General features: G+C 34.2%; 1 protein-coding gene across 1 annotated transcript in view; it reads left to right on the top strand.

Moving 5' to 3' along the window:
- LOC115218352 (SUMO-activating enzyme subunit 2) overlaps positions 1–12413 on the top strand; it is a 35589-nt gene that overhangs the window by 415 nt on the left and 22761 nt on the right. The window lies entirely within an intron of this gene.

Here is a 12413-nt window from a genome sequence, read left to right as displayed (position 1 = left end):
AAATATATATCGTACTTATTGTTGCAAAACTAATATATTTCATTTTAATAGTTTAAACTTTTAAAACACTACCTGATCTGATACTAGGCAAAATCATTGATCCAAATTTACAAAAATCACTTCTCCAATCCCGAGAACCTTTATAAGTAAGACAAACATAGATCTATTCCGGAAAATGTTACATTGTTCCACCTGAAGTATCCATGAGGTAGATGATAAAATGTGTTCGAGACGATGTTTTGTCACAATAAAACGATCCACTAAAGACGATGTCTATTGTGACATTAGTGCTAATTGCAATTCCCTAAAACTTGAAGCACAGTAGCCTGGCTATTCACATAATATCTAGGACTGGCTACATGGCATAGATGTGCGGTAAAACCATTCAAATGGACAGGCATCATTCGTTGCCCAAATGACAGGCGGGGATATCGGCGAAGAAGCGCCGACATATACATCTACATAAATTTTTCTTCCATAAACTTTCAAATAAATAATCATATTTTTGTGTACTTTTCGCTACGAATTATTTTGTCCCTTTTTTAACAATGCTAACTTATGTTAACTTAATCTTTTTATGATATCGTCGAAAAATTAAATAGTCTAATAATCTAATTTAAAGATTTACTTATTCGTTTCGCCAATTCAGGAATGCCAAGTTAGTTTTGTATGTTCTCCATTTATTTCTGGTTTCATTTTTAATTATTCAAATTCTCTATGTTGTTTCCACTATGTTGCTGCATTTTCGTTTTTGTGAATTGTCTCAAAACACTGTCAATCAAGATTCGAGATCTATATATAAACCTTTGAAATAATCTAATATCAGGGAAATCACATTATTCAATTAAATTGCTTTGAAAAGTTGATTTATTAACCCAAATATGCAGGCAAGTGTTACGAGATAGGTATTATGCCACATTCTTACACGAGTTTATAAAGGATAGCAGTTTGCTGGCAAACTATATCTCTCCAATATATAAAATATTTGTATATATATATCTCATTTTAACTGTAGAAGTATCTACAACGTTTTTAATAAATACTTATACGTCTGTATGAGCTGACAAATGCAAGACTTATTGTCCTATTGTGATATATTGAGGGTTCGTTCTCTAATACCTTTTTTTTTTTGTAAGTATGTTGTTGGAAATTTGAATTTTCATTTCCTTTCATTGACTTTTATTATAAAGTGGAATGTTAAGATCTTCATTTGTTTAGTTACTCCTCTATTTTAAATAAGTTATTTTTACAAAATTTCTAATATAGTTACAAGGCCTGTGATTTTCTGACTGACAATAATACCCAAACAGATTTTAGGGACTTTTTTGCATGGGGGCATCCTGATATTTCTTCGCTATGGTATTGGACAAGTTTAAAATCAATCTTATTAAGCCTAGCATTTGGCCTGTCCCTTTCTCAGTCCTCAGCCTCCCATCTCTACAGCAATAAGAAACAAATCTGAAAGGAAGGATCGAGTACTATCGTAATATTGGGATCTCAAAAGTCAAAGGGGTATGTAGAGAGTCGAGAATGAAAACATTCGAAATTGGAAAATCAAGTTGATGAAAATTATTTCAAGTCATTTGCTAAATTAGTAGAAATCCGTGTTTTGTATTCAATATATATATCAGCGATATTTTTTTCTTTTTTTTGGAAATACGAAATTCATGCATCCATTTAATTGATGATCGAACACACTTAGTAAAACTTATCTTTCATGGTTAATAATTTCGGCGATCATTCGCATTTTCTCTTTTATAAATTTCTCTAATGTTCATCCCCCCTCCTGATTTAGAATCTCCAAAATGGACAGTCCATTTTATTGAATCCAGAATTGATGAAAAGTGAAGTAAACTTTGACAATGTTTGTGTTCGAGGCATATATTAATATCTTTAGGAATTTTGTTGGTCGCATTTATTCTGCCATTTCCGTAAGATGGCTTCTGTAATTAGCTTCTCGGCGAATGTCAACAAATCTTATGGCGGGAAACATTTGAACAGCTTCGGTTTATACTAGTGTTGCTAGATTAGAAAACTAAATATAAATCTCTTTATATATATAAATTTATGCATGTCTACATACCCAGAACAATTATATAAATGTAAAGACGTAAGTTAAAAAACATAAAGCAAGTATTTTAATGGGTTATGTGAAAAAAGTAAAATTATTTAATACAAGCTAAAAAAAATTAAATTCTGGTAAAGTGAAATAATTTGAAAATATTTCTTCAATACAGAAACAACTGTTAAATCGAAATCATTTTTATCTAATGACAATTAAGCGCAGAAGTGGCTGTGTGGTAAGTAGCTTGCTTACCAGCTACATGGTTCTGGGTTCAGTCCCACTGCCTGGCACCTTGGACAAGTGTCTTCTACTATAGCCTCAGGCCGACCAAAGCTTTGGGAGTGGATTTGGTAGACAGAAACTGAAAGAAGCCTGTCGTATATATATGTATCTGTTTGTCTCCTCACTATCACTTGACAATATAGAAAAAAATCTTTTACTGTGAAAGCATTTTGTATATAATTATTAAATGCAGGCAATATAGATAACTAAAAGAAATACTGAGAAAGTGAAATCATTGCAAAATTCTTATTCAATAGAGACAATAAAAAAAAAATGCAAAAGAAATAATTTAGAAAATTATTTAATGCAAACAATACAGAAAATAGACTAAAAAGTTGTTTTATATGGAGAACATATAAAGAAACAAAACTGATAAGCTTATTCAAAATTTTCTTAACAGACCATATGAGAATTAAACTTGAACCTTTGGTTATACTTCACTGATGAGTTGGCTTTTGTTAACATTGACAGTTAAGATTCCATGTGCATTGTAAGATAGCTTCTACAGTAGCCACATCCAACTTATTTCATTCTCCAGTCCATTGAACATTCATCACTGAGAAAACATGCTCAGCATTAGCATTATGTGCTGGTATGCTGAATAAGAACTGGTACAACTTGAAGTATTGTTCTTGAAATTCTAACTACTGAAAGATAGAAAACCATCTTTCATGGCACAGTTTGGTCTTCCATTCATCGGGTTTGATCTGCATCTCTTTAGCAAGGGGATTTTTAAATGTTCACTACTGACAGAAAAGAATGTTGTCATCAATTTTTTTACCTTTGTTCTTTAACACTAGATAAGACGATTCTACATGTTCCCATGCTTGAACTGTATCTAATAACATCCATGTGAAGTTATCAAAATTTTCAAAAGACGGAACCCATTTCTCAAGATAGTCATGGCAAATGCCTTGTAGAAATTTCTTTTCTCTTCAGATTTGACGTTGTCATTATTAAGGCAATCCTTCACACTGAGAGGAATAAACTTTTCATTAATTCTTTCCTTTATAATTGCAACGAGTTCTTTTAAACAACCAAGCACTTCAGTAATGCTGTTTTCACTCTAGTCTATCTTCATAATCTTGTTGGTAAAAACATATTCAAAACTGTGAACAAGATATAAGTAGACTTTGCTCAGTGGATTATTGAAGAATTCTACAAGAATGGCAGGGTGGCTTTTCCTCAGAAACAAAAAAAAATTTCAGTGCTTTAAATAACCTTAGGACTCTCTCAACTGCTCTCATCAAAGAAAGCTGAGTTTTAGAATGTGAGAGCACTGAGGCATACTGCACACCAACAAACTTGTAGAAATCTTTCAACTTCTCAGATCGAACAGTATAAATACTAAAGTATGAAAACAATTTAACAAAAATTACTTCATCAACAGAAAGAACATTGGCCACGGTATGCAGCAGAATATGGGCTGGAAATCCAACACCTTCCAGCAATTCTTTCATGCTTTCCTTGAATTTTGAATAGACTTTATTTGTGTTATCTCCACTAAAAGCTGTACATTTCTTTACATCCAGTCCTAACTCAACGAGGCTCTGCAGAAGCTTGCTATTGTTTCTGAGGTCTCATTTGGGAGGGATCTTACTTGCAATAACTTTATCACATGAAAAACATTGCACAATCAACAGGAAAATTTTCTCAGCATTGTGATTACTTGCATCTGTAGATATACCATAAAAAGAAGAGTTCTTTATATCTTTAACAATGTCTGCAACGGTGTAATAGCCACATTTTTTATTATTGCAGCACATTTAGTCTTAGCACTTGAAAATTTGCAAGCAATTTTAGAAGTAGTACGTTTGTACAGTAGTCATTTGAACTGAATGATGGACAATATGAGTTGCCATTGCAACTTCTGCAGCTATTATTTTACTTTCTTCATCTCTGTTTTTCTTGATCAAGAAGTTTGTTATTTTACCAACTTCTTTAAAGTAGAGGCAATACTACTTTTGTGCTTTGCTGTTTCTAAGTGTTGCTTCATATCAGACTTCCTGCCATGTTCAGTACTGAAAGTGCAATTATATACACCACAATTTGCTTCAAAACAGCTTCTTCCTTGTTTGATAAATGTCCATTTGCTGGAATATTCATCATGAAATTTACATTTACGTCTTGGCATCTTGGGATGGATGGGTTTTAAGTAAGAAAAAAGTGGGCCATGGCAAATAGTAACAACACACTTTGTTGACAATATCAAGTTGCAAGCATGTCAAGTTTTAGTAAACTTCTAGCAACACTAGTTTCCTCGTTACATTTAGGTTATTTTCTTCAAGAGAATTTGAAAAAAGAAAGCATAATTACTTATAAAGTTACAACTAAGAACCATAAGAAGTTAGTAAAAATATATTTTTATTATGAGATTTGAAAATGAACTAAATACGGGACATTTGGGGTGTTCCTGAAAGGTCAGTACAGGAGAGGGGACTAAATTATCAAATAAGGGACGTCTGGCAACCCTAGTTTATACTCTCATACACGATTAATCTTACTGTGTCATATTTTATCAAATCTTTATAGTAATTAAGGTTTATAACTATGGGATTCCATTCAGAATTTTATTTTAGCAGCAGAAAAATAGTGGGGCACTCGAAATATATTTTGATTAAGTTGGAGCTAGTTGGATTTTTGGTCATCTTTCACTTTAGATCACCCTAAACCTGATTATCTTGTACCTTTAGAAACATACTACTGTTTATCCAATTCCCAAGGTATCCAGTTTTCACATGGTTACCCCTCAAGGTTTTGGCTAACCTGAGAGTGTTATAGAAGACACTTGTCCAAGGTGTTATGCTAGTTGTATTTTATGGGTTCATGAAAAAAAAGTTTGCTTTAGATGCATTAATTGCAAGGAACTGCTAAGTTTCTTTCTTTTTTTTTTTTTGTGTTAAGCAAAATAGGAATTTTGAAAGGAGTATCTATAAAACTAGAATTATTGAATGGCTATGGGGGTCCACCAGGAAAAAATAGTAATCAAAGGAGTCCATAGATAAAAAGTGGTTAAGAACCACTGTGTTGCACAAAATTGAAATCAAAATGAACTTTACAGCCTTGTCAAATTTAACATGATACATTTAAGTATAAACTGAAAATGTTACAAGAGTCTGTTAAAAAAAAAAAAACAAGTTATCATTCTCTAATATATTCAGTTGTATCTATAATAATTGAATGAGTTAGCTAGATGCTGATCAGTTTAGCAAACATTATAGATATACAGGGTGGCTCAAAAGTAGGTTTACAGTTATCACGTAGGTACTTTAAATTTTTAAAAGAATATTTTATCATCATCATCATTGTTTAATGTCTGTTTTCCATGCTGGCATGGGTTGAATGGTTTGACTGAGGTCTAGAGAGCCAGTGGCTGCACCAGGCTCCAATCTGATCTGACAATGTTTCTACAGCTAGATACCTTTCCTAATGCTAACCACTCCGAGAATGCAGTGGGTGCTTTTAACGTGCAACCAGTACAGGAGCCAGTCAGGTGAGCCTGGCATCGATCACATTCGGATGGTGCTTTTTACATGCCACTCAGTTAGGAAGTACTGGCATCGGCCACAATTGGTTAGTGCTTTTTACGTGCCACTGGCACAGGAGCCAGTTAGGCAGACTAGCATCGACCACGTTTGGATGGTGCTTTTTACATTCCACCAGCATGGGAACCAGTCTAGGGGCTCTGGCCACAGCTATGATATTGGTTTTACTTGACTCAACAGGTCTTCTCAAGTCTATCATATCGCCCGATGCATCAGGGGTATTCTTAACAGGGCTGGACATACATGGCTGCGATAACACATGACCATACTAGTGCAGACGCCTCTCTTGCACACCACATATCTTACAAACTGAAAAGGGAGCTTGACAAAATTAACTAAATTAGCATAGAGTAATGGTTTCATATTTTTTTTTATAATTAAGATCTAAACTGTAAATATATGAATGTGAATGAGATAGTTGAATAACTATGAACCTACTTTTGAGCTACCCTGTATAGATGCCACGTACCTTATATTAATTTTCTCTCTCTCAGAAATTGAAACTATAGTGTTTTATCTTGACTTAAAAGTCAACTAGGAACTATTGAGATTGAAATAATGTTTTCAATCTTTATGTAATTGTTAATTTCTAAAGCTTTGGTCAACTTGAAGCTATAGATGGAACTACTTACTGAAGGTGCCAAGCCCTTGTAGTTGCAAAGTGAACTTCTTAACCACACAGCCATACCAAATTTAACATGAGATACATTAAGTAAAGGTGAAATCTGTCATTGAGTACAATTTTCAGTGTGCCACCTTCTATAGAAGAAATACAAAATTGTTTTTGATAAATTAATAACAAGTGATAAGGCTGCAACGTTTTCATGTAATACCTGAAATAATTAAACGCCAATCATTATCACCCCTTGTCTAGACTATCAGCAAACTGCCATAAAGCTGTCGGCTACTTAGCACATAACTTGGTTGTGAGGTTATATGTTACATTATGTATATGAGAAAATTATATAATCTACACACATCTTATGAATTATTGATGTATCAGTGCATATGTTTAACCTTCCTTTAAGTAGAAGCAAGCTAATAAAACATGAGCTGCCAGAAACAGCAACTTAATCATACCTGAGCATCATTAAAACAGGACACATTAGATAAGTATTGCCATATGGATTGTGCTTGAAAGAAAGGTGGTATGGTCATGGCTGGAACACTATTGATTACAGGTCAACTTTATAGGACTGATTTAGAAGCTAAACAACAGGACAAGGTTTGGGGTTACATCTGTGAAGTGAAAAGTTGTCCTTTTGTGCAGTAACAAAATGTCAGTGGTAGCAATACTTGTGTGTTATTGCCTCAGTTTACTGTGGAACAGAAATATGATTGAACATAGAACAAGATAATATAATTGGCAAATGAATGGACAGATGGGTGAATATACTTACTTAATATGAGATAAAGAAAAGACAAAAAATATTGAGCTTTCAGACAATAGAATATGACACAAAATTGTGAGTAATCAAAGTAGTCTGTTGCATACACATTTCAGGGAATATGTGACTAAAAAAATGATTGCAATGTGACTGTCACTGCATTCAGGTGTGCTAAACGAAGTTTAAATAACTTGAAAGCAGATAAGATTAAAAGTTAAATATGTATGTTTATTTATATATATAGACAATATTATTTCTTAATCTTTCAAAGAGAGATATTCAGTAACAGTTCTTTAAAGTAAAGACTATTTGCCAACATAATGTGGCTGTCCTGGAAGGGATGAATGTTACTGTTGTTCAGCCCCAGGAAACATTGTTTCCAGCTGGCTATATGACACAATATCTACATACATGTTTCTGGTATAGCTTGTGATCTGCATTAGTTCAAATGGTACAGTTTGTGATCAAATAGTATAGTTTAAGGCGGAGTGCTGGTAGAAACGTTAGCACGTTGGGCGAAACACTTAGCGGTATTTCGTCTGCCGTTACATTGTGAGTTCAAATTCCGCTGAGGTCGACTTTACCTTTCATCCTTTCGGAGTCGATAAATTAAGTGCCATTTACGCGCTGGGGTCGATGTAATCGACTTAATCCCTTTGTCTGTCCTTGTTTGTCCCCTCTGTGTTTAGCCCCTTGTAGATAATAAAGAAATAGGTATAGTTTGTGATCTATACTGACTTTTTGATCTGCATTTAAAATTCATCTATTTACTCGACTTCCAGTTGATTTGGTATATATACCAAAATAACTTTTTGTTCTGAGCCCGTTGATAGAAGTCATAATGAGAGCAAAAGAATTTTACACACAGGTTATTCAAGATGAAGAAGCTGCAATAGAATTTCTCCTTGATGAACATGGAGATATTGATCCATGCAGCAAATGTAGAGGAGAAATTGCTGCAAATTTATAACAGAATTTTGAATGTAAATCACAAGCCAGTCCAGATTTAAGTTGCTGTAGATCACATACTACACCAGCACCACAATATCTGTATATGTCAATTAGTGTGTTGATGTGTTGAGTAAAGCACTGGCACAGTTTGTGCTACCTGATGTCATCTGCATTTGGGATATATTTCCTTTGAATCTACTTCAGGAATTCTGCAGTGTTAGTTGAGATAATAATTGATTAAGTAAACAAGATGAAATTGGTTTATAATTCTTTATTTTGTACAAAATAAAGAGTTATACTAATTCCATCTTCTCTTTACTTAATCGATTGTTATGTATGTATACGTACATGCACACATGTTTGTGTGTAGGTATAGGTATGGTTGTACAATTAAGAAGTTTGCTTCCTGATCACATGGTTATGGGTTCAGTCCCTCTGTGCAGCACCTTAGGGTAACCAAAGCCTGTGAGTGGATTTGATAGAAAGAAACTAGTCATATGTATGTGTTTGTGTCTCCTATCACCATCATGCAAATGGAAGCCTTCGTTTCCAATCTTCTCTGAAGACATGTCAACCCATGAAGAAATATTACCTTACTTGAAAGTACGTGATGGGTTGGTAACAGGAAGGACATGGCCCAAGAAAATCTGACCCGTGTGAACATGGAAAGGGATGTTAAAACAATGATAGTGATGTGTGTGTATCACTATGTTGTGGTCTAAATGAGCACACCTATAAATATTGATCTGTTTCGTTCTTTAGTTTATTTTAACTAAAATAGCTAAGATCCTACTAAAAATAGTAAAAAATGTTTAGCATTTTTTTTTAATATTGTTTCTGTTAATTGTTGCTATTCAACAAATAAACATTCGTGGCTGTGTGGTAAGAAGCTTCCAGGTTCAGTCCCACTAAGGGCTAACCAAAGCTTGTGAGTGGATTGGTAGACGGGAACTGAATGAAGCCCATTGTATGTGTGTGTGTGTATATATATATATGTATGTATGTGTTTATGTTCCTGTAACTTGGCACTTTGGCAAAAGAAACCGATAGAATAAGTACTAGGCCTACAAAGAATAAAACCTGGGGCTGATTTTTTGACTAAAACCCTTTAAGACAAATGACTGAATCAAGTAAAAAATTTAAAAAAAGGAATACCCCATATAGTTTATATATTAAGAGTGGCACCTTGGGCAAGTGTCTTCTACTATAGCCTCGGGTCGACCAAAGCCTTGTGAGTGGATTTGGTAGGTGGAAACTGAAAGAAGCCCGTTGTATACATATGTGTGTGTGTGTATGCTTGTGTGTCTGTTTGTCCCCCAACATTGCTTGGCAACTGATGCTGGTGTGTTTATGTCCCTGTTTAGCAAAAGAGGCTGATAGAATAAGTACTAGGCTTACAAAGAATAAGTCCTGGCATCTATTTACTCGACTAATGGTGGTGCTCTAGCGTGGCCGCAGTCAAATGACTGAAACAAGTAGAAGAATAAAAGAATATTTCAGAATATGTATAACACTGGTGGGTATCAACCCTTCAGCATTCAGAATACTCTGTCGAATGTAATGCTTATTTATTCACATCCTTTTAAATTAACCATGCTTTTAGATTCAGTCCCACTGCATGGCACCTTGGACAAGTGTCTTCTGCTGTACCTCTGCGCTGACCAAAACCTTGTGAATGGATTTGTTAGTCAGAAAATGAAAGAAACTGGTCATATATATATCTGTGTGTGTGTGTTACTATCTCCTTGTCTTGACATCACATGGGTGTCACCATATAAGTGGTGTCCCTTCCTATCCAATTTTCCATAAAAACATGTTTGGTCATCACTTTACTTGGAAGCAGGTATGTTTTGTAATTCTAAGTCACTTGAATGGCATACTAAAAAACCTTAGGGAGCCAAGCAGTTTTGAAATAGTCTTTCTTAATAAACATTACTTACTGTAGGTTTTCTTCTGTAGTTTCAAAGATATTGTTTATCAGTATTATGAGATCTTTAAATATATAATTTTTGTGTCTGTTGACAGAACCAAGTATCTGGTAAGCCTTTAACATAGTATTGGATTGAAACCTAAACAACTTCTGTTTATCAGTTCCAGGCATGTTTGTATTACATGACTCTGTTAGATGTTCCATTCTTTCTTAACAGTTTCACCTTTGTTGTTGTTAAGTAATGACTGTTCTTTAAGAACTGCGACATAGTTCAACAATAGAGTAGTGTGTTTGGAGCAAAGAAAAACATTTGAAGGATAATATAGCAAAACTCTTCTTTCATTGCTTAAACAATTTCTGTTGTTCAGCACTTTTACAAGCATCACCAATTTAATGTACCTAGATTTCCGAGACAACTAGCTATTTGTTGGTTTGAAATTATTGTGACCCAACTTTTTCAGTTGTAGGCAATTTAGGTATTATCCATTGAGTTGTCGGATAAATTTTGTTTTTCTTTCTATTTGACACTCCGTCGTTATATGTCTGAAAAGAGGTAAAATTTATGCAAATTTCAAAAATGATGAACAAAAGTTTTAGAGAAAGAATAGCAATACAATAAGTCTTAAAATATTGTAAGAAATATTTTTTATATTAATTGAAATGACATTGGAAAGGATTGGGATGAAGAAATTTATCTGGCAACCCAATGAGAGCTTAACTAATTGTAAACTTCTACATTTACTGGATCTTTGTTTTTCACACTTACAGTTTTTTTCTAGTTCTTTATTATCTTCCATAAAAATGTTCATTCTGTTTGCAATTTATCATGCTGCAGTATTAAACATATGACAGTAGATTTTGGATCTCCAGTTTATGTCTAGTGGCCAGTGCTGGGCTTGTTACGTGATTGGTTTTCATTGCACCAGTTCTGTTATCAGACATTCCCATTCCATTTAAAATTTGACAAAATCAAAGTTACTTCTGTAAGCCAAGTATTTGCAAATCATTTGTTATTGCAAGGACTTTGATGAAAACAAGATTTTTGTCTTTGATATTTGTAAGGCTTTTGATGGTACTTGCCTGACTGCTTGCTTATAAATTCCACCCCTTTCTCTCATCTCATTGATTGGAAGTTTCTTTGTAGATCACCCTAGTGCAGCATGTGCTGATCTTCTTTTTGACACTCTATAAACTCGAATGTACCTCAGGGTTTGATTATATGTTTCAGATACTTTTTGTGTACATTGTTGATCCTGAGTGGCATTTTGCCTAGCTTCACATTCTGAGTTCAAATTCTCCTGTGATCAACTTTGTCTTTCATCCTTTCAGAGTTGATAAAATAAATACCAGTCAAATACTAACGCTGATGTAATCGACTAGCTCCCTCCCCTAAAATTTCAGGCCATGTACCTATACTCTTTTACTTGTTTCAGTCATTTGACTGTGGCCATGCTGGAGCACCACCTTTAGTTGAGCAAATCGACCCCAGGTCTTATTCTTTGTAAGCCTAGTACTTATTCTATTGGTTTCTTTTGCCGAACCGCTAAGTTACGGGGATGTAAACACACCAGCATCGGTTGTCAAGCAATGTTGGGGGGACAAACACATACACATATACGATGGGCTTTCAGTTTTTGTCTACCAAATCCACTCACAAGGCTTTGGTCAGCCCGAGGCTATAGTAGAAGACACTTGCCCAAGGTGCCACGCAGTGGGAGTGAACCTCGAACCATGTGGTTGGTAAGCAAGCTACTTACCGCACAGCCACTCCTGCGTCTATGATAGAAAGAATTAATATTATTATGCCGAGGTTGACTTTGCCTTTCATCCTTTCGGGGTTGATAAAATAAGCACCAATGAAATACTGGGGTCGATGTAATCAACTTACCCTCTCTCCTGAAATTGCTGTCGTTGTACCAAAATTTGAAATTATTATTATCATTATTGATTTTTTATTTTATGCTGGCTATTTTATATATTTGCATATGGAACTTCTTTCTTTGAATATAAAGCATCTGTATAATTTGTATTTTCCCATCAGTGAATTTAATATTTTATATTCAATTTTCATTGATTAAGAATTTGTTAATTATACAGAGCAGATGCAATTCTTAAAAATATTTCTTTAACCCTTTTGTGACCATATTTCTGTTGAAATACACTGCTTTTGTTGGGATTAATTTTGAAAATAATGAAGAATTTAGTATAAGGATTTTGTCATTATTAATCTTGTGTTTGGAACATAAATTGAA

This window comes from Octopus sinensis, linkage group LG1 (genome assembly GCF_006345805.1).
Source record: "Octopus sinensis linkage group LG1, ASM634580v1, whole genome shotgun sequence".
NCBI classification, from domain to species: Eukaryota; Metazoa; Mollusca; class Cephalopoda; order Octopoda; family Octopodidae; genus Octopus; species Octopus sinensis.
This window is presented reverse-complemented; position numbering and strand designations above follow the sequence as displayed.